The 19,536-nt window shown below is 42.3% G+C and overlaps 1 long non-coding RNA gene across 1 annotated transcript; it reads left to right on the top strand.

Annotated features, from left to right (window-relative positions):
- The first annotated feature begins 7,071 nt into the window (after positions 1-7,071).
- On the top strand, positions 7,072-17,012 carry LOC306839147. Its single transcript, XR_013781162.1, has 3 exons — positions 7,072-7,340; positions 10,391-13,058; positions 16,674-17,012. It is a non-coding gene; the product is annotated as an uncharacterized lncRNA (long non-coding RNA).
- Positions 17,013-19,536: the final 2,524 nt, after the last annotated feature.

Genomic DNA, 19,536 nt, shown 5'->3' with positions numbered 1-19,536 from the left:
AACTGAAGCCTCCCTAAAACACTAGCTGTGGTGGGCTGTTTTGTGACAGGTAGGTTATATATTTTTGTGTCTTGTAAATCTTGGGAAATGACAATCCAATAGTAGTGACCTTAGCCTCCTATAGTGACAGACAGAAAAAACACAATTTCTGGCAAGATGATACCTTAACTTATCAGAATACATTTCTTACAATAAATTAAGATAAGGGCAGAGATTAAATGAGAAGTTAATTTAATTCATTATCCTGAAGGATTTAAATGCACAGTACAATCCACTCTTTATCCCCTTTTTACTTTTAGAGTGACTGTGAATCTCATTAAATCTTAAAAGGGGTTCATAATTTAGATTAACAGAGGAATTATCCTTAAAAAGGTCAGCTGCATCCTTCAAGAAATAATTTTACAGTCAATGTTGGCTGGCTTGACTTTTAGGAGTTACTTTATTCCAATTGGGTGCTCTCTTTAAAACTCCAGGTAATAGGATTTAAAGTGTTACAAACAACATGAAGGACATACATCATGTTCACTGTATGAAAAAAGAAAAGAGGTGGCATTTGACCCTTTTCTCACTTACTGTAGCCTCACTTTGGTATTCATGTTTCAACATGATAATAAGTCCTTTCATATTCTCACGTTTCATGAGTTGCAGAACAGCCACGATTTCTCATGAGGTCAAGGACAATTTGAGGAGAGATTTGGGAGTCCTGGTCCACAAGGTGGCGTACTTGTTTTCTGTAAGTATACACAAACCCACTATACTGTCTGGCTGCTTTGTCCTTCATTATCTAATCTCAATTTTCATCTCTTAACATCCACTCCTGGTGGCTCTTGGCTCTATATGCTGACTGAGTGGTTTCTGAGTGGTTTATTTCCTTTGCTCTCATAGATGCAAACACTCTCACTCATGGGTTACTTCCCATTAACTCTGCTGTGCTCTCAAAATCTCATAAACCAGTAGACAATGTGGCTAAAGTCGAACCCATCGATGAGCCGCATTGTGGCTGTCTGGAGAGTAACTGGGTGAGGCTTTTAGTAAGGAAGTCGTGTAAAACCCTGTTAGTTTTGCAACTGTAAACTAGCTCCTTGTTCGAAGTTAAACAGTATCTTCTGTGGTATATCTTCAGCACAACTGTGTTTATCATATGCACAGATTTGTGGTCTGGATTGCAATTGACTTAAACAAAGAAGAAATTTCATGATGTGTACGAAACCATTTAAATTGTTTGAATTGTCCCATTGTAAATAGTAAATCATAAATGAGCTTGGATAGCGATTTTCTAGTCTTCTTACCCCTCACAGCGCTTACACTGCATGTCACACCTACCCATCCACACACTGATGGCAGAGGCTGCTATGTAAAAATTTCATCAGAGTTAACTGATCACATTTATACACATTCATTCACCGCCAAGGAAGCAGTGGGAGCCACTTGGGGGCAAGTGTCTTGCCCAAGGACACTTTAGACATTTGGCTGCTGATTAGCACAATTAAATCTTGCCATATTTGATTTTATCTTTAACATACACTTTTTTTCCCCCGACTGCAACACAATTAAATGTTCACTTCCCATTCCAAAACTTTCAACTGGCTATTTTTCAAATGTCCAATGTTCATAACATACTCTCAATAACCCCAGAGTGGAGCTGCCATTTTCTTCATAAAAAGATATGAGACTAAATTGGACTCACAAAGAGGTTTTCAACATAGACTGTCAATATTAAAGGATGTGTGTGGTTTCACTCATCTGTTAAGGCAGGGGGCCGACAAATATGCGCCTAACTATAGCTACAACAAATCGTTCATCAAATCAAAACAGAGCCATTTAAGATTCAACCGATTGTACCTGACTTCTAGGGCTCCTGGAGTCAGCCAAAAACGGACCCTCGATGAACTGCAGAATTTTTGCACTTCTGCATTGGCTTTTTTTTTTTCAAGACCGGAGGTGGATGCTTGTTTTTCCACTTCAAACTGGTTTAATTTATTCAGGTCTCCTTGTGCTATATAGACTCTGAACACAGTTTCTTTTTTGATTGTTGCATTTTAAAGTTTGGGAAAGCTCGACCTTCATCACTGTTATTCAGACATGAAGTTTGGAGACCCAATATACCAGATGAATTGATAACACTAGTAAGACTGATTATTGTTTATAAAATAAGGTAACTGGAGCTCAACATGGACGACCTCCTCTGTCACGTGTGTAACACTGTAGCGTGCTACTGTACATGCACTTTTAGCTTTGAATTTGTCTTCAAAACTTTACAACAAGAACAGGTTTGAAAAAGAGAGATGGAACATCTCACTGTTATGTGTTTATGTTTTGTGTGTCTGTCTGTGCCATATGCATGTGAAAAAAACAATTTGTCTGCAAAGCATTCACAGTGCACTGTTCTGGGGTCAGCTGCTGAGTGTGATTATCACAACGGTATCATAAAACTTACTGTACATCAGTTCCTTGTCTGTAAGCAAAAACTGCTCTCTGCTATGAGATTTTTTTGCAGTATGGGTATTAAGAGCGACTAAGCTGTTAACTGAAGATAGAGTGGGGATGGAGTAGAGGCGGAGGGTCTGTCTGGTTGCTAGGATACATTGCCGGCGCCAACAGCGGATATGATTTATAATAGCCAGTCTCAATGTCTCGCTTTCTCCGTTAGTTTCCTCCTTCTTCTTTTTCCACTGACTCTCTCCATCCTTTACCCTCAATTCTGTCCTGAGCATCTCTGCGGATCTATTGACTTGCCCTGTTTGACTGATCTGAGTGCTTACCTCTGGCATAAGTTTAACATTATTATTATTTGTATGGGTGTTCCTAGTGTTCCTATGTCCATCATTTGCATGCTGAGATAGGTTCCAAGCACTGTCAGTTTCTTTGGCAATAACAATAACACTCATTTTGAGCCCACCTCTTTTTGGTCGGGCTATACATACAGAGAGTACTAATCTTGGTACAACAACTTCAGTTTGTGTTTCTAAGAGCATGCATTTCACATGATCATGCAGAGCAGCGTCCACATGAATGGAGGATATTGATTTGCAGAGACTTGATCCACCTCGAGATGTGAAAATCCTCAGGGACAAATTCAGAATGAGGAAATGGGAAGTCAAGGCCATGAGGGAAGAGATGAAAGGAAAAATGGAGGGCCATATAAAAGAATAAAGGATAAAATATAGTAATTTAGTGATGAACAGTGTTATGTCTGAGAAATAATACAAAATACATTTTAAAATGTCTTTGCGCCCCTTGTCCTCCAAAATAAAACCAGAGGATGAGCAATTTTCCATGCCTGAAGTACAGTAGAAGTAGCATGTTCTGTGTTGTTCTGCCAAGCAGAACTATCTTTTGGTCAGCATCAGTCGTTCTGTCGATCATATTTTTTCAACTTATTATATTAATGTGTTTGACGACGCAAGATGTCTGTTTGTCTCAGAGTTCTGCATCCATGAGTGATCCAGGAAAACATTCAAACGAGAGTGTCCATATTTCTCTTTCCCTTTAGTCTGTCCAGTGTCTTCCAGTAAATGGAGGATAATTTTAGAGTGATAAAGAGCCCAGAGGATATCTAGGGAGGGGAACACACACACACACACACACAGACACACACACACACACACACTCACTCACAATAAGATGGTCCCTCATTCCCTGTTGCACCTGCTGACCTCACAGGATCCACTGAGATCGGCTACTGCTGAGTGTGCGGCTTCTACACACACACACACACACACACACACACACACACACACACACACACACACACACACACACACACACACACACACACACACACACACACACACACACACACACACACACAGAGAGAGGAATGCGTACACACTTTGACTAATAGGCCTAATGCTTCCTGAAGAGGGCCCAGCACTGCATTAGCTACGGATGTGGGATTGATTTAGAAACTGAAAGCCCTGTGTGTGTGTGTGTGTGTATGTGTGTGTGTGTGTGTGTGTGTGTGTTTGTGTGTGTGAATATGATGTGTCCTCAATGGTGTGTGTTTTTCCCTATTCCACTCTTCTGACATTATCTGTTTACTCACAAATGAAATAAGACATACAAGTTTAATATTTGATATCACTTTAGATTTTTCTTCCAAATTATGATATTATGAATATGTACTGTATATCTATTGTTATATCTATATCTATTTGAAATACATAAAGCTATCAAAGCAAAACAATTGAGTGAAATGATTTTGCATTATCAGAAATGACTGAACGTTTGATCTGTTTCAAAATAAGTCCACCTATTAACTATTAAATATATTACAACAAAACAGTCCAGCCCCCACAGCATCGGTCAAAACAAAAAGCTGTCCCTTGAAGAAATGTACTTGATGATCCCTGGTCTATGCCTTTATTTTGAAGAATTAATGACAGAGAGAATTTATACTCCACTCCTTTTTTTTAAAAAAAAAACTCTCTGCACACTCGAGCAATAGTTGCTGAAGTGATTTTAAATGTCTGTTTTAGAAAGTTACAGAAACTGCAGCACTGCAAACTCAGTTGGTACGTCATACGTCTTTTGGGCTTCAGATGCTGTTCAACCATCTGAAAATCCTTTTGGTTTGAACATACGCCTTGTGATAAGAACATTTGGGGGAAAAATCCACAGTCCTTATCTAAGGCTGAGTTAGTATCTAGTGGGTTTCTATCACTTTGTTTCCCCACATAATTCTTTCTCTCTGTCAAATACATGCTAGGAAGTGTTGGCAAACCTTAGCATGAAGGCATGTGGAGCTAAAAGGAAAGACAAAAAGAGGCCGTGGTGCGTGGGGGAGAATACTGGTAGAGAACCAGGTGACTGGCAGAGGATGCTGGGATAGAAAGAACAAAAACGAGGGCAGAAGAGGAACGGGTTAAAGCACGTCGAGAGAAGAGGAGAGGGTGAGGTGGCCTGGGGGGAGGAGAAGAGAAAGAGCAGAGAAACAGAGAAGCAGACGTGGAGGAGGTGGGGAATTGATGAAGCAGAAAGCTGGGTTATTCCTGCTGTGAATCTATGTGTCTTTCCTTTCTTTGTGTGTGTGCGTGTGTGTGTGTGTGTTTGTGTGTGAATGTGAATGTGCCCATGCCAAACTGTGTGAGTATGAATGGTGGGCTTTGGCAGTAAATGAAACTGTTTATCAGATCAATATGGCCATCATCTTTCAGATGACTGTGGCCTCTACTGAAGAGCAATCATAAATCACTACCAAATATGGAGGACATGGATCCATAGCAGCTGTGTTCGTCCTTTAGTGTGTGTGTGTGTGTGTGTGTGTGTGTGTGTGTGTGTGTGTGTTTGTGCATGGGCATACATGCAGCCCTACATTTATGTGCATTTGTGGCGACTTGCTGTTATGCGTAGATGAGTATATTTTGAGTGAACAATTCTTCGTCTGTCTCCCTAAGCTGAAATGTGGAGACGAAGCAGTCAGAAAATTGAGACACAGGGGAGGCCGACCACACCTTAGCGAAGACCAACCAAAGGCAACGCAAATACATTTAGCGTAAAATAAGCAGTCTCTCGTAAGCACACTCTCGTAATGGCAGTGTACATATTAAGCGTGACATATCCTCTGTTCATCTCCATAGGGTTAACAACAGGGCTCTTGTTCTGCGTGTGACGGCCCCCGGTGCTCTCGCTCTGAGTAATGTAGCCTCCCGATATCAGTGACAAGAGTCTCGAAAACCAAAATAGCATCTTGAGCTCCGATAAATATAGAAGGTAATTAAATCGGCAGCAGGAGAGAGACAGAGAAAAGCCAGGAGAAAAAAAAAGAAAAAGAAAAGGGATGGTTCTGTTTTATATGTGAGGATAAAACTCCCTCTGCAGCAAACTACAGGGGATCGATTGGATGGGAACGAAAAGCAGTTTTGTTGTGTGATCTTTTTTTACTCACCCATGCATCGGTATAATCAGCATCAATGTCTTTTGATCATTAAATAGTCTTATGTTAGATTCACTGAATTTAGGGGTTAATCTTTGTGTGTTTTCGGGCCTGCTGGAGTACAGTGAGTCAGCAGTATTTCAATGGTCCGATCTCAGGAGACTCGGCTGTGTGTGTGTGTGTGTGTGTGTGTGTGTGTGTGCCTGCTGCCATCTGCCTTTTAGCTCTCTCTCCTCTCTCTCCTCTCGCCCTTTTTGCCACCTTTCTCCTGCGCTGTGCTCGTTTACCATCCCGCCTTATTTGACCTTTCATCAAATCTTTTCCAGTTCATAGTAAACCAGCGAATCAGAGGTTGCGGTCTGCGCGTGACACCGTTGCAGAGGACCCGGAGGAGTGGGGTGAAAGGTTGTGGGTGTTGGATCAGCTTGTCAGAGCAAACTGGCCCACATCTTGACATGATATCCACTGGGAAAGTTTGTGTGTGTGCGTGTGTGTGTGTGCGTGTGTGTGTGTGTGTGTGTGTGCGTGTGTCCGCGTTCACTGTGACATGTTGTGACAGAAACTGACTGACAAGCCCCTTTGCCGCCCAACACCAGCCACTGCAGAGAGACTGATGATGACAGCTCTCAGGCCGTACACACTGCTCCCCTTTCTCTCTCTCTCTCTCTCTCTCTCTCTCTCTCTCTCTCTCTCTCTCACACACACATACATGCACATACACACTCTCACCATGTCTTCCTATCTCTTGCTCTCTTTGTCTTGTGTCTCTCCCTCGACTACCTCTTCCTCTATCACACGCCCACACAGACAATGGCATCCTGTATATCGTCTGCCTGACACAAAGGCGCAAACACACACATTTACATGGACGTTCTGCGAAACACACACACTCACACACAGGCTCGCACACACGCTCGTATATTCATACATACAGTCATACCGGTCTGCATGAAAAAATGTGTCTCAAATACACACACACAATTTTTCTTTCGCATTGTCTGTCTTTCTCTCAGACACACACACTCTCTTTTTTTCCCACACACACACACACACACACACACACACAAACCCTGCACTACTCTCTCTGTCTTGGAATTTTACATTTTGATGAAGGAGGAAGCACGGCGTCCAATGAGAGCAGAGGGAGCAGGGAGAGACCATGTCGGCGCAGACAGCAGGGATGTTCAGTGGCTGAGAGACAGAGCCTCATCAGGGTCGACCCTACCAGCTCTTCATCCTGGCGTCCCCTCGTCTGCGGGTGGCGGGTAGTACAATCCACCTAGGCTGGATAAGAACCCCTCCTCCCTATCTCCCCCTCTTCTGTCAGTGCTAGGGTGTAGCTACTGATCCTATACTACAGCAGAAAGAGTGAGAGTGAGAGGGAGGAGGGACATCAGGTGTCACAGCTCTGCAACCCCAGTTGAGGCTGCATTACCACGACAACCAGCTCCAGGGGTGCTGCCAGGTGAGTCTGAGGGCATGCACACACTCACACTCACACAAACGCACGCAATTTGACTCACAGGCTGCAACATCTGCACAATGAAGTGCTTCCACATCGTCTTTACATGGGGATGTGTTGAATTAAACGGATTTACATACACAGGTGTGCAGCAGCTGTTGAGCTTCAGGATTTGCGTATTCTCACTTTTGCAGCCCGCGTTTCAACTCTGTTCTGAAAGTGTAGCAGTGTGTGGCGTGCGCGTGTGTGCAGCTGCTTGCCAGTGTGTGTGTTTGTATGTTTGTAGCGATGCCAGAGTGTACAGTATATGTGTGCGAGTACAGACGCCATACTTCCCCCAGTGGTGGTGGGAGACAAAGGGTCCCCTCTGTCTGGCGCCGTAGCACCGCTCACACCGACGCCGATGGGTGGGAAAGTTCTCTCCGTCAGCAATCATGTCTGATCAGAAAAAAAAAGGAAGAAATAAGTCAAATAGGGTGCACCAATAACCCACCCCCCCACCCCCCCCCCCCCCCCCCCCCCCCCCCCCCCCCCCACCTCCATCACTGTCGAACACTCCTGACTCACGGTGATAGGAGGACACGGTCACAGCAGATGATCACCCGGTGGGTGGGGGTTGGGGTTGTGGTGGGGGTGGTGGTGTGTTCTGAGGACACGGCAGAGAGGAAAGGGGGGGGGGGGGGGGGGGGGCTGGGGATGGCGGTCATGACTTTACTGTAATGTTTGGTAGACATACTACACAGAACGAGGCTAAAACACATGTGTTAGAGGAGGGGGTCATCTGACATACACATGACTGCCTGTGAGTGAGTGTGTGTGTGTGTGTGTGTGTGTGTGTGTGTGTGTGTGTGTGTGTGTGTGTGTGTGTGTGTGTGTGTGTGTGTGTAGGAGAAAGAGAGTGTGTGTGGGCATATGAAAAAGAAAAGAAAGGGCGCAGGAGCGTACCGTCGAACTGCCGGCCATTACTGACCGATAAACTCAGACAAAGGGCGGCGATCATATGTGCAGTCTCGTGTCATAGTCCGAGTGCGTGTGGGTGGGGAGCGTGTACGTTGAATGCTCATGTACACGCAGGGCACCTCCGTCAGCGTGCTCATACAGTTACGTCTGATCATCATGTCAGAACTCGTCCTGTGAGGTGGTGGCGTTTGTCTCCAGAAGATCGCGTGTGCGCATTGCGCTGCCGTCTTCTCACTCCTCTCTCCCCTTCTCGTGTGCCGGGGCACCCTGATTCAAACTGTCCCATTTGACAGCCGGTCATCATCCCACACAGACTATCCACCATCATGCAGTACCAGCAGAGCCATGTTCAGTCCTGTCTCTGAACGATGTAGACTGTTACAGCCCACTCAGTATGAAGCTGGATTGTAAAATCCCCTCTCTACAACTACCACGGATGTGCTCTTATCCTTATGTGGCCTTTGTTTAATCCTGCCCATGTGATTGCAGATCTTTGTAGGAAGGGAGCAGTATTGTGTACTTTATAAATCTTTAGGTTCGTGTTTCAGCACTATAGCGTTTTGATTAACAAATTCTGAATCAGGTGGATGAACTCCTCAGGCTGCAGTACACCTCTTTCAAAGAAGACTGTTTTTGGCATTCATTTTTTTTTCTCGGACAAAATAATCTCTTATGTAAGAAATGACAATTCCATCTATTACAGATCAATTTTGCTGTGTGGGCGAGACAAATTAGGTTAGAGAGGGTCTACATGGGTGGAGAGCTGAGCTCCTACTCTCCTACTCTGGTCATGCAAGTGTGTAGGTCACGCAGTCACCTACAGGGACACAGGAGCGTTCTGTGTGCTTTAAGCTGGACAGGCGTTAGGACTGGCGGAGAGATCGCCCCTTGTTCTTTGACAGATTTATTTTATTTTGTGAAACAGTGTGACGCGTGACATGTGTGGGCTGTCATCCTCCTCTACTCTCTGAGTATCGCGTATACGTCAAGTGATGTATGTGAAAAGAAAAATGCCGAAATACACCAAAACTAAACTGCACAGCGTGCGTTTTAAAATGGTGGCGACGAGAACAAGCTGTACATTTCTCTTTCAGTGCCCCTCTCTCTCTCTCTTTCTCTCTCTCTTTTTTTTCTTCCACTCTGTCTCCCTCTTCTTGCATTTTATTCCATCTCTCACCCTTACCATTCCCTCTCTCTTTTCTCTGAGCTCAAATGCACGCACTCGACCCCTCCTTCATATGTGAGCCGTGACATTCCGTAGGGCGTGCCCCCCTACCTCTCTCCCCCCCCCCCCCCCCCAATCATATGTTACAACGAGCCATGCAGCATACATACATTTACCCCAAGTGGAGATCACACTTGGCTGCACAATCACTGACACGCTGGCCGTCATATATGTCCTGGATTGCACAGCGGGGCCTTGGCGCCGACAGAGGACATCAGAGATTTTGAATGCAGATTCCTTTTTCTCGAACTTTGGGTTCTGTAAGGTGAGAGTGGTGGCCAATGATCGACGTGGTGCTTTGTCTCATATATGATGTCTGTAACGCTGAGAGCTGATTGCTTAAGCAACAATTACACTAATTGAACATTCCAGAACAGCAAAATGGCTGCCGAGCCGGCACGCTGTCTGTGATGGCCGACAAGAATGGGTAGGTCTGAGGGTGTGTGTGCATACAGCTGCGTGTGTTACCATGCAAGTGTTAATGTACGCCTCTTAGACGTGTGGCTTCTGTGCGTTTGAGTTCACCTTATGTGAGAGTAATCCTACTTTTGCTTTTTTACTGACAGCTTTGTGTCAAGGGAAGTCTTTGCTCACTGGAGCTCTCTGCTAATCCATAACTACTAAGCTCAATGTACTTCAACTGTACGAGCCATTATGTCAAACCGCCTTCACATTATGCTGATGCTTGTGTTTTCCCGGCACTTGTAGAAATATGCAACATTTAGATAAAAAGCTAAAATTGGCTCTATGTGCTGTGAGTCGAGGTCTTCCTTTAGCTTTTTGCCCACCATCTTAAGAACTTCCAGAGCAGCGTTAAGGTGCTGAATGTGTTCTGCTAAACAGCTGACCTTGTTTTTTTTCTTTACAGCATTCTGCCCTGCAAGCCCAGCACCAGGTCGGCTATCCAGCGATCATCTCATCCATCCATCCATCCAACCAACCAGCCTGCCCGCCCGCCCGCCCGCAAGGCCGGTCCTGCCCAGAACTGGCAACCTGCAAGGAGTCATCAGGGTTAGTGGTCCTTTGGCAGGCTTCTGTGCCAAAACCATCTGTAAGCATCAGGCACAAGGCGGTTAATTTATAGACCTGCACTTAAACCAAAGGCCAGACAATCAGAAAATATACTTACTTTCAGAAAGAAAGAAAATGGGCCGATCTCAAGCCATCCATAAAACACTGAAATGGTTCACGATTTAAAACAGTCAATTGGAGAAGAGAAATGCATTTTCTTGTTCCACGAAAAAAATAAATGTTTTATTTTTATCTTTCAAGTGATGACAATTTTGTTTATATTGCTTTTTACAATCATGTTTCTTTGTGTGGATAGAAATGAATCCCCATAACTTCTCTTATGACACTAGTCTATAATAGTGTCTTAAACTCACACACACACGCACACACACACACACACACACACACACCTACACACACACACACACACACACACACACACACACACACACACACACAAGTTCAGAGATAAGCAGCATTCTCTCATTTACATACCTACTTTTCTTCCTTTCAAATTAGGCTACACACACGCACGCACTCACGCACATACACACAAACACACACACACACACACACACACACACACACACACACACACACACACACACACACACAGATTATACGCAATACTGGATTAAGTTAAAGCTGTGCCGTTTTGCTAATAATTCAAATACTGCAAATGCTAGCGTTTTCTGCAGTTCATCAGGGAGACGCTGTAAAAAGACAAAGCTGAACTAAATGACAACCAGTGCTGAGGCCTTATCTCAACTGTGTGGGTGTGCGCTTGTGTGCTCATGGAAGAGAGAGATGGAAGTGTATGCGAGTGTGCTTTCACTGAGACTTGAATGTGACAGCCAAGGGGTCGGGCTTACACATTTAAATTTCCGCCGTAGCCTTTAAATGCATTTGTGGAGCAGAAATGCGGTCACAGCGTTCAGTCATACAGAGATACTGCAGAGCGGAAAAGACGACGATGAGGGAACGCGCAGCTGTAAGTTGAAAACGCAACACACTTTAATACTGTGTGTCAGCGGATGAGTGCACAGAGGTGCGTGAACCTGAGACACAGTACGGCTCTACTGTACTTATAAGAATGAATAGTGCTTCTCTGCCTCTTACTGACTCTCTTTCAATCGTTTCTTTGTTGAAATAACACATTTAATGCCTTGGTCTAAAAGGACAAATAAAGGCAGCTGTTTTTCCTCAATAAATACAATCACAGTAAAAAAAAAAAAACGAACCAACTTGCAAAATAAATGTAAGAATGTAGGAAAGTTCGAATCTTAATCTTGTCAAATAGCATTCTCTTCAATCGTAATGTGGCAAATATTCTGTTTCTATATGAGAGAGATTTGCATATTAAATAATACGATGTTAGTTATTTAATCTTATCATGAAACAGTATGAACTATTAAAAAGCTACAGCAAGCAGAGTGACCAGAGGGCCATTCAGGTATCTCCATTTAAAAGACCACCTGGTATTTACTTCTAATGCCAACAACAATTTAAAATACAACCATAGAAGAGATGGAAGTGAGAAAGGCCAGGTTGGAGACATAATCGTGTTTAGTGAACCTATTTAATTGGAAAGATATTGACGTTCACCTTTGAGTAAAGGGAACATGAGGACAGCAGTGTGTGTGTGTGTGTGTGTGTGTGTGTGTGTGTGTGTGTGTGTGTGTGTGTGTGTGTGTGTGTGCGCGTAACAGTGTTTGGTGAAAGGCCTTTTAGAGTGAAGTAAGAAGGAAATGGATGCTTGGCAAATGCTCAGCCAGCATCCTTATCACTGCTGCTCTCAGAGCTGACCACCACAGCTTCTTAATAATGGACACACAGAACACAGTCATTTCTATTCAAGCACTCTATGAAGCCCCTCGGTCTCTGCTTGTGCCGCTACAGACAGCATTAATGAACAAAAAATTTTATCATCATTCTGAAGACTGTTTGTGTCTATTCTACCTCAATCACCATAGCGACAGATGTGTAAATAAAAGGACATATATTTGGATTTAATGTTTCTTTTTCTTTTTTGGAGTGAGCTCACATGGAATAAAGGGGAAATTGTGTTCGACACAAGTGGAAGTCTGCTGTTTAATAGTGTGGGTCTAAAAGGCAGGGATGGGGAGGATGTTCTCCACAGCAAATGCTTTCTGCCTCCCTGGCTTTCATCCCAAGTGCAGACAACAGACGTCGTCATTTTCCAACTCAATTTACAGACGCATTAGGAGATGCTGAGGCGCGCCCAACTCTCTCAAATGCAATCAGCCTGCCTGTGTGTTTTAAGAGGAAATTGAGGGTGCAATCTCGATCGACTTCTTTTTGACTTGCCCTCTTTTGTAGACTAATTCTCCCACTAAGACAATTTCAAATCATACAGCTGCATTTGGATCTTGTTCATGACCACCCTTTGCTGATCTGTCTCCCTTTTAGGCTTCAAGAAGAAAAAGAAAAAAGGGAAAGAGGATGTTTGAGACAACTGTTTGTACTCATCTCATAAAGATTTAGATAGATTCAGATTTCCTCAGGTAAGTGGAAAATATAACTTGTTAACTTTGTATTTGAGCTTAAATCTGACAGATTCCTTCCCCTCATGTCCAACTGGTGTTTTTCCTTCTTTTTAATTGCACATTTTATTTTTATGAAAGAAAACAAAAAATGATGTTAAAAATGTATACTGTGTGTTTAAATTCTAGAAGGATTTAATTTACTGATATATAGGACTTTACTTTTTTTGATGCACTTAAATTGACAGATTGTTCTTCATAGAAGGATTTAAAGGGAATAAATGATATAATTTGACATAAATTGTAATAATTTGAATGAATGCCACTTTCATGTACATGTACTGAAATGTTTGTGTTTTCAGGTTATGTATGTTTTTACACAATTGACGCTGTAGTTCTGCATTAATGACCTTTGATACGTCTGTTTGCCCTCAGAAATGACCCAGTAGTGCAGAGTTCTGTTCAATATTTCACTTCTTAAATTGATCTTCAATGGACTCCACTGTAGCATTTAAAAGCTCTTTAAATTTGGCTTTGTGAAACCTGCTGACTCCCTGAAAGTCCGCCTCTCGCTCTCTCTCTCTCTCTCTCTCTCTCTCTCTCTCACTCTCTCTCTCTGTAATTGATTTTACACCTTTGAGAATCACAAGAGTTTTCTGAGTGCACTTAGGGGAGAGATTCAGGACAAAGTCAGCTTGAGAGGCACATCCATGTAGATCTTGTCTTGCACACACTCGCTGCCTACAGTCATGTGCTGCTTTTGTCCTGTTTGACCCTCAGCTAAATATCTGACTTATTGTGAGCGCATGTAAAACTGAAGAGGGGAGAAGCAGGAAGACAAAGGGTCAGGGGCTTAAAAATGGCAGAAATGAAAGGCGGAGAAGCGGGGAAACGGGCAGAAGGAGTTATACAGAAAAAGAAAGAGAGATGGCATCCTCTAGTTACAGTCCCATCTTTCAATTCCTTCTGTGTCTTAAAAATATCACAGATCATTCATCGTCTTTTTCACCCCTCATTTCTCTCTGTATCACCTCATTTCTTGTACCAGCTGTTCACTCATCTGTTTCACTTTTGATCTCTCGTTTTCCTCCAACATCTGATTTTTCAATCGTATTCCTTCACTACGTTTCAATTTTTTTGCTTCCTCTCTCCCTCAAATCCTTCAAACATTTCTCATTTTTTCAGTTAGGTTTTTTTTATTTTTTATATCACCGACTAAGAGAAGCTGCGATGACGGCAAATTGATCTCTCCTTCAAATGCATGGCTCAAATATTGATTATTCCTCACCCCGAGGACGGTTAGACACACAAAACATTATTCATATGTGCTGTTAAGTAGCTGAATCGCTCAGGCAAATCTCCTTTCTGCCGAGCAACGGTGTGGATCTATAGCATTCAGGTGGAGGAGGTCTCTCGAAGCATGTGGATGGTATCTTGAAACGAGGGGCTGGCTGCCATAGCAACCATATGATGAGGCAGGCAGGGCTATTTAAAGGAATTCAGCTGCTGCTCGCGTTCCCATCACCGGTTTCTCACCGGTCCAGTGAGAGACAAAGAAAAAGATGAATGCTGGAAAATGTATGTCTTTTAATTCCAGATGTACTGTCTTATTTCTGGTATTACAGTAGAATTAGAAAAAAAAGAATTGACATGTACCAAATCTAATTTTAACTGTTCAAATAAGGGTTTAAATTAGACATTAAAAATTATGCTCAATTCATACATTAACCCCTTTAATGCTCTGTCTAAACATTTGTTACATTTGCCTTAAAGTCTTTTGTAGAAGGTTCTCCCAATGGGTTCATTATTTTTTGTCCACCACTGCTTAGTGTTTATTTTTTTAAGCAGCTCTCCCTCCCGGTAGGAACCAATTAAATAAATCACATTTAATTGCAGCATTTCCACTTAACAAAACAGCTAAACATGTGAATGCACAGCGAGAACACGCTGCACACATTTTGAATCCATTCAAATAAAATAGAGCTGAACGTCACTTCTCATTGATGCACATCGATAGAGGTTTTTAACAGAGCCAAAGCTTGCTTTCAAAATGGTTGATTCTTTTTTTTTTATGATAATGCTCATTTTCTTGGACTATTTGCCAAGAGAGACAATTTGACCTCATCTCATCGAAATTCAAATGTAGAAAAATCTTCTCAGTAGACAGTTACACATGAGGGAACAAGTGTGAGAGGAACAACTGCTGTTCACCTACAGTGCCACGTATGCCAAACACAGAGAGGGAAAGCAAACAAAGGAAAGCATGGTTTACTGTACACATCATTTCAACACACATTTCTCTGTCATAGTTGTTGGTTTAAGAAGATTAACACCTGAAAGAAAATGAGACTTATTTCCCCATCTACTGCTAAGAGTATTACAGTATTTTAAGTTAACCTCCCGTGTGTCTCAGTCAACATTGAACTGATAATAGTCAGTGCTTCCTTTCCATTCTGCAGCTTTAGGACACATCTAAGCCTTTGTTGTACTTCTTCCTCTGCTTCTCATTAAATAACCAAAAATGAAAGAGCTGAGCATAGTGTACAGATTAAAGAGTTTGGCTTTTCCAAGTCAGCAAATTAACGCAAAGATCAAACATTTACCAGGAGTTGAAAAAATACAAAGGTTTCTAGGTTTGATGTATAATTAGAAAAGGAGGCTTTTAGTTTTAACAGTTAATCTGACAGGCATAAAACAAGGTTGCGACGCTTGCCAAATAGTCAGGGAGGCAATTACTCAGCACAAACATTTAGAGGTATTTATTATAACATAAAACTTTAGTCTCTGCATCATAGATTTATCAACAGCCATTTCGATGATCACCTTTTGTTCAATGAAAGAATTTGCCAAAAACAAGTTCTCGATGTGTTGTATAACTTCATAGTGAAAATCTGTTCATTGTTTCTCAGAATTGTATTCTGAAAACATTGATTAAAAAATAAAGTAATATATATATTATATTATCACTTTTCAAAAATGGACATCAGCGAAATGCCAGAAGTCAAATATTCACATATTAATTAAGATCATCCTGGTTCAGGCTTACACTGGCTGATAGGTGATAGTTAATCTCCTACTGTATAAAATAAATGGCTACTGATGTTTCTGTCCTTTGATCATGTGGATATTTTACAACATTTTAATTCAAATTGCACATTTTTTGTTGAAGCTACAGGTGCTCTTTGAACACACAGTTGAGTGTCAGTGTTCGATTCCATCGCCTGTGAGAGCAGTCAGGAAGATTTTAAGTGCTTCATAGAAGCAAAATTATAAGTGACCTCTCTGGTAACTCTCCCTGTGCTCTTCACTCTGCTCTTTATCTCATTCTAATCCCTACTCATTTCATATGCTAAGTAAAAGCTTATATTCCTCTTCACCGTACGCGCACACATCCCCCATCCTGCGCTGTAATTATAAAATTAGCATAGAGGATGTTGTTGGAGCTGTGGAGAGCTGAAGCAAGGGGTTGTGGGTGGTCGAAAGCCTGTCAGGTGGGGCAGAGATTCCCAGAATCCCTCATATCTGGATTATGAAGAGAGCTCAACAAGAGAAACCCAGAAGAAAAGTTCCCCTCATGGTTCTCTCTCTCAAACGGTTTCCTCTGAATCTAATTAGCTGTTCTCTTCTCTTCTCCAGCTGTCACAGATGTAGTGAAGATTGGGAAAGAGGATGAGGGAGAGCTGAGTCCAACAGCCCGGAGGACACAATGGTATCGAACCACTTATCTGCCTTTAAATGGGAAACCACTTCCACCATCAGAGTGCCACCTGCTGGCCTGGTAGGGCGGGACAGCTGGTGTTGTGAATCAGGCCGCCACAGTCCAGGGACCGGCTACTTCCCAACACCAGGGTCTCACCCTCACCCTACACCTCCAAACAGACTTCTCCTGTCTTTAAGACTATTTTACACACCTCATCATGTCTGATCCAATGCTGATAGCCTATTCATGTTTTGTTTTTTTTCAAATCTGTGGCAAATTTTCATTTTGCATGGTATGTTTTTAAATGTTTTTAATTCAGTATTTCTTGATTTTCTTATCATTAATGATGTAATAAATTCAAGAAACAACACCATTCTTGCCATAGAGTTTTGCTTGTGAGCAACGGTTTAATGTTATTAACAACAGAATTCAATCAGGCTGCAGTGTTTTATTTTTATATAACTGACAAAAACATTTCAAATGATCTTAAAAAGTACATATATAGACACCGTATATATAATTCAATGTTGAAAAACAACACTGAAATATGTTGTTGGGAGATTTGTGGGTCTTTTTACAGACATTCAAGGTGAACAGGGAGGGTGTCCAACTGGGCTACGATGAGTGGGGTCAGAACACTCAAATTACGGCACTTCTGTTGTCTTACGAAATATGAGACGAAATGTGATTACATTTTTCAATTCAATAAAGCTGACTGTGACTTACCCCTAAACAGAATGTCCTTTATTTCCATGAAGTACAATTTGATGGTAAGTATGAAGAACATTTTGGACAGAAAATAGCCTAGTTGTAATTACACATTTAAGAACATTTATATGGATTTCTGGGAAAGTGGCTGCCAGAAAGATATTGTGATATAATATCCTGATCTGATTCGAAAGGAATTCATGCATTAGCCTACATTGCATTGGCTCATATTGGGAGTAATTACATTATTACAATTGCGCATGCGCCATGTGGCTCGCACACCTTGTCAAGCAGCTGAAGATGAGCACTAGGTACTTTGTGCACAGATTCACATTTATAACGTACACGATAGTAAGTCGACTTATCTCGAGTAGTTTTTAATGGACACTTTTTAATTGGGCAGCATGTTTCCGTCTTTGAGCAACTTAAAACTTAAAAAGGTCGCTTTAAAAGATGTTATTAGAATGAAACTGGTTCCGCGGCGGAGGCGGGTCCAAAGGTCACAGGTTAAGACAGCTGGCCAGAAAAAAGAAGAGGAAGAAGAACCACTTTCTTTACCAGTGCCAGAGAAAGACACCACCTCAGGCCATAACAGCATTGAACCCCTCCCACAGATTTTAACAGACAGGGCAGGTAGCAGCCACAGCGCAGAGCTGGAGGATCATTGTGTAGGTACAGAAAGCGCAAAAAGTAAAAACTATTTAACCCCAGGTGCAGGAAAAGATAGCATGGTGTATGCAAAAGACGGACGGCGCACCAGAGGCAAGCATCAACACAGTAGACCAAACACACGGAGCAAGGCCAAGTTGACCGGCCTGAGGAATCTGTGCGAGCTCAGGTTGAGGTTTACTTGGTGCGTCTGCACCGGAGAAGACTATGCATTGATTAGACGCCCAGAGGTCGACCGCCATTTGAAGCCGAGGAGAAAAATCTCAGAAATGGCAAATAATAAAACTGAGTTGAAGTGTGAAGAAACCTTTGCCAAAAATAAGGCCTCCAAGACCCATAGATCACCAGACCTGGGGTCAGGTGTTAGAACACTGTCTGGTAGACCTGTATCCAGACACGAGAACATTAAACGCAGAGTGACACATGTTGCAGAGAGAGATGAAGACAGACATAGAGAGTCTGAGGACACATTGAAGGCCCAGTCCTCCGGATGTGACCTTCAGCCTGCTACAGGATCAGTGCAAGCACCAACACTGGAGAGACCCACTGAACTGTCAAGGAAGGAACTATTGAACAGTGTTGGTAAGCTAAGCTTGGCTGTATGTAGTTAATTAAAAGCACGTTACTTTAGTGAAATTGCCCTCCACCTCTCAGGTGTACTGAAGCTAATGTTTGCTAACTCTTCTGCTTATTGAAACGTGGCCCGCGCTAAGCTAGCAGCGATGCTAAATGCTAACTTCACACATAAACTACCTGACTGGTTTTCTGATGTGGGAGTGTGGGTTTAAGATTATTTTTTTTATAAGTCTGAAAAGACTTTTATACACCAGCATGTTTCGTTGCACTGAATGAAACATGGTAGTGACTGGGGGAGGGGTGTACTCTTCTCCCTCTGTGGTTCTTCTTTAATCTTTTCTCTCTGTGAAACAGGGACTTAATTCACGGTCAAAGCGTAGAAGACAAATGTGTTGAAATGGGCTCCATCCTTGCATTTGAAGGCATTTCTTTTTTTTAATGAACGAAATTTTACGAGTGAAAACACTTGGATCACTTATCAGGGATGTGCTAGTTGTTGAAGGGGAGATTTCCTCAGTAAAAATCCCTTTACAAACCTGTTTCACTCAGGCTAGGATGAGGATACCACTCCAAAAACAATCTGTACAGGCCAAGCAAATGAGTAATTCTCAGTCTTAAAAGTCTTTTAAACAGCATTTTTTCTTCATATTAACTAGGAAATACTGAAGAGTTACTGGTATATTTTGCAAAGTTGGTAAAAACATGTTTCTCCTTTGAAAGTACATTTGATCTGTTAACTTTAATATCTTATCTGCCCCATGTGGTGGATTGGACGCTTTCAAATAGCGGCTGATTTGGGTGGGAATCCATACCGTTTACCATGGTACTAGCATGGATTTTTTAACT

This window comes from Symphodus melops (assembly GCF_947650265.1).
Source record: "Symphodus melops genome assembly, chromosome: 18".
Lineage (NCBI taxonomy): Eukaryota > Metazoa > Chordata > Actinopteri > Labriformes > Labridae > Symphodus > Symphodus melops.
This window is presented reverse-complemented; position numbering and strand designations above follow the sequence as displayed.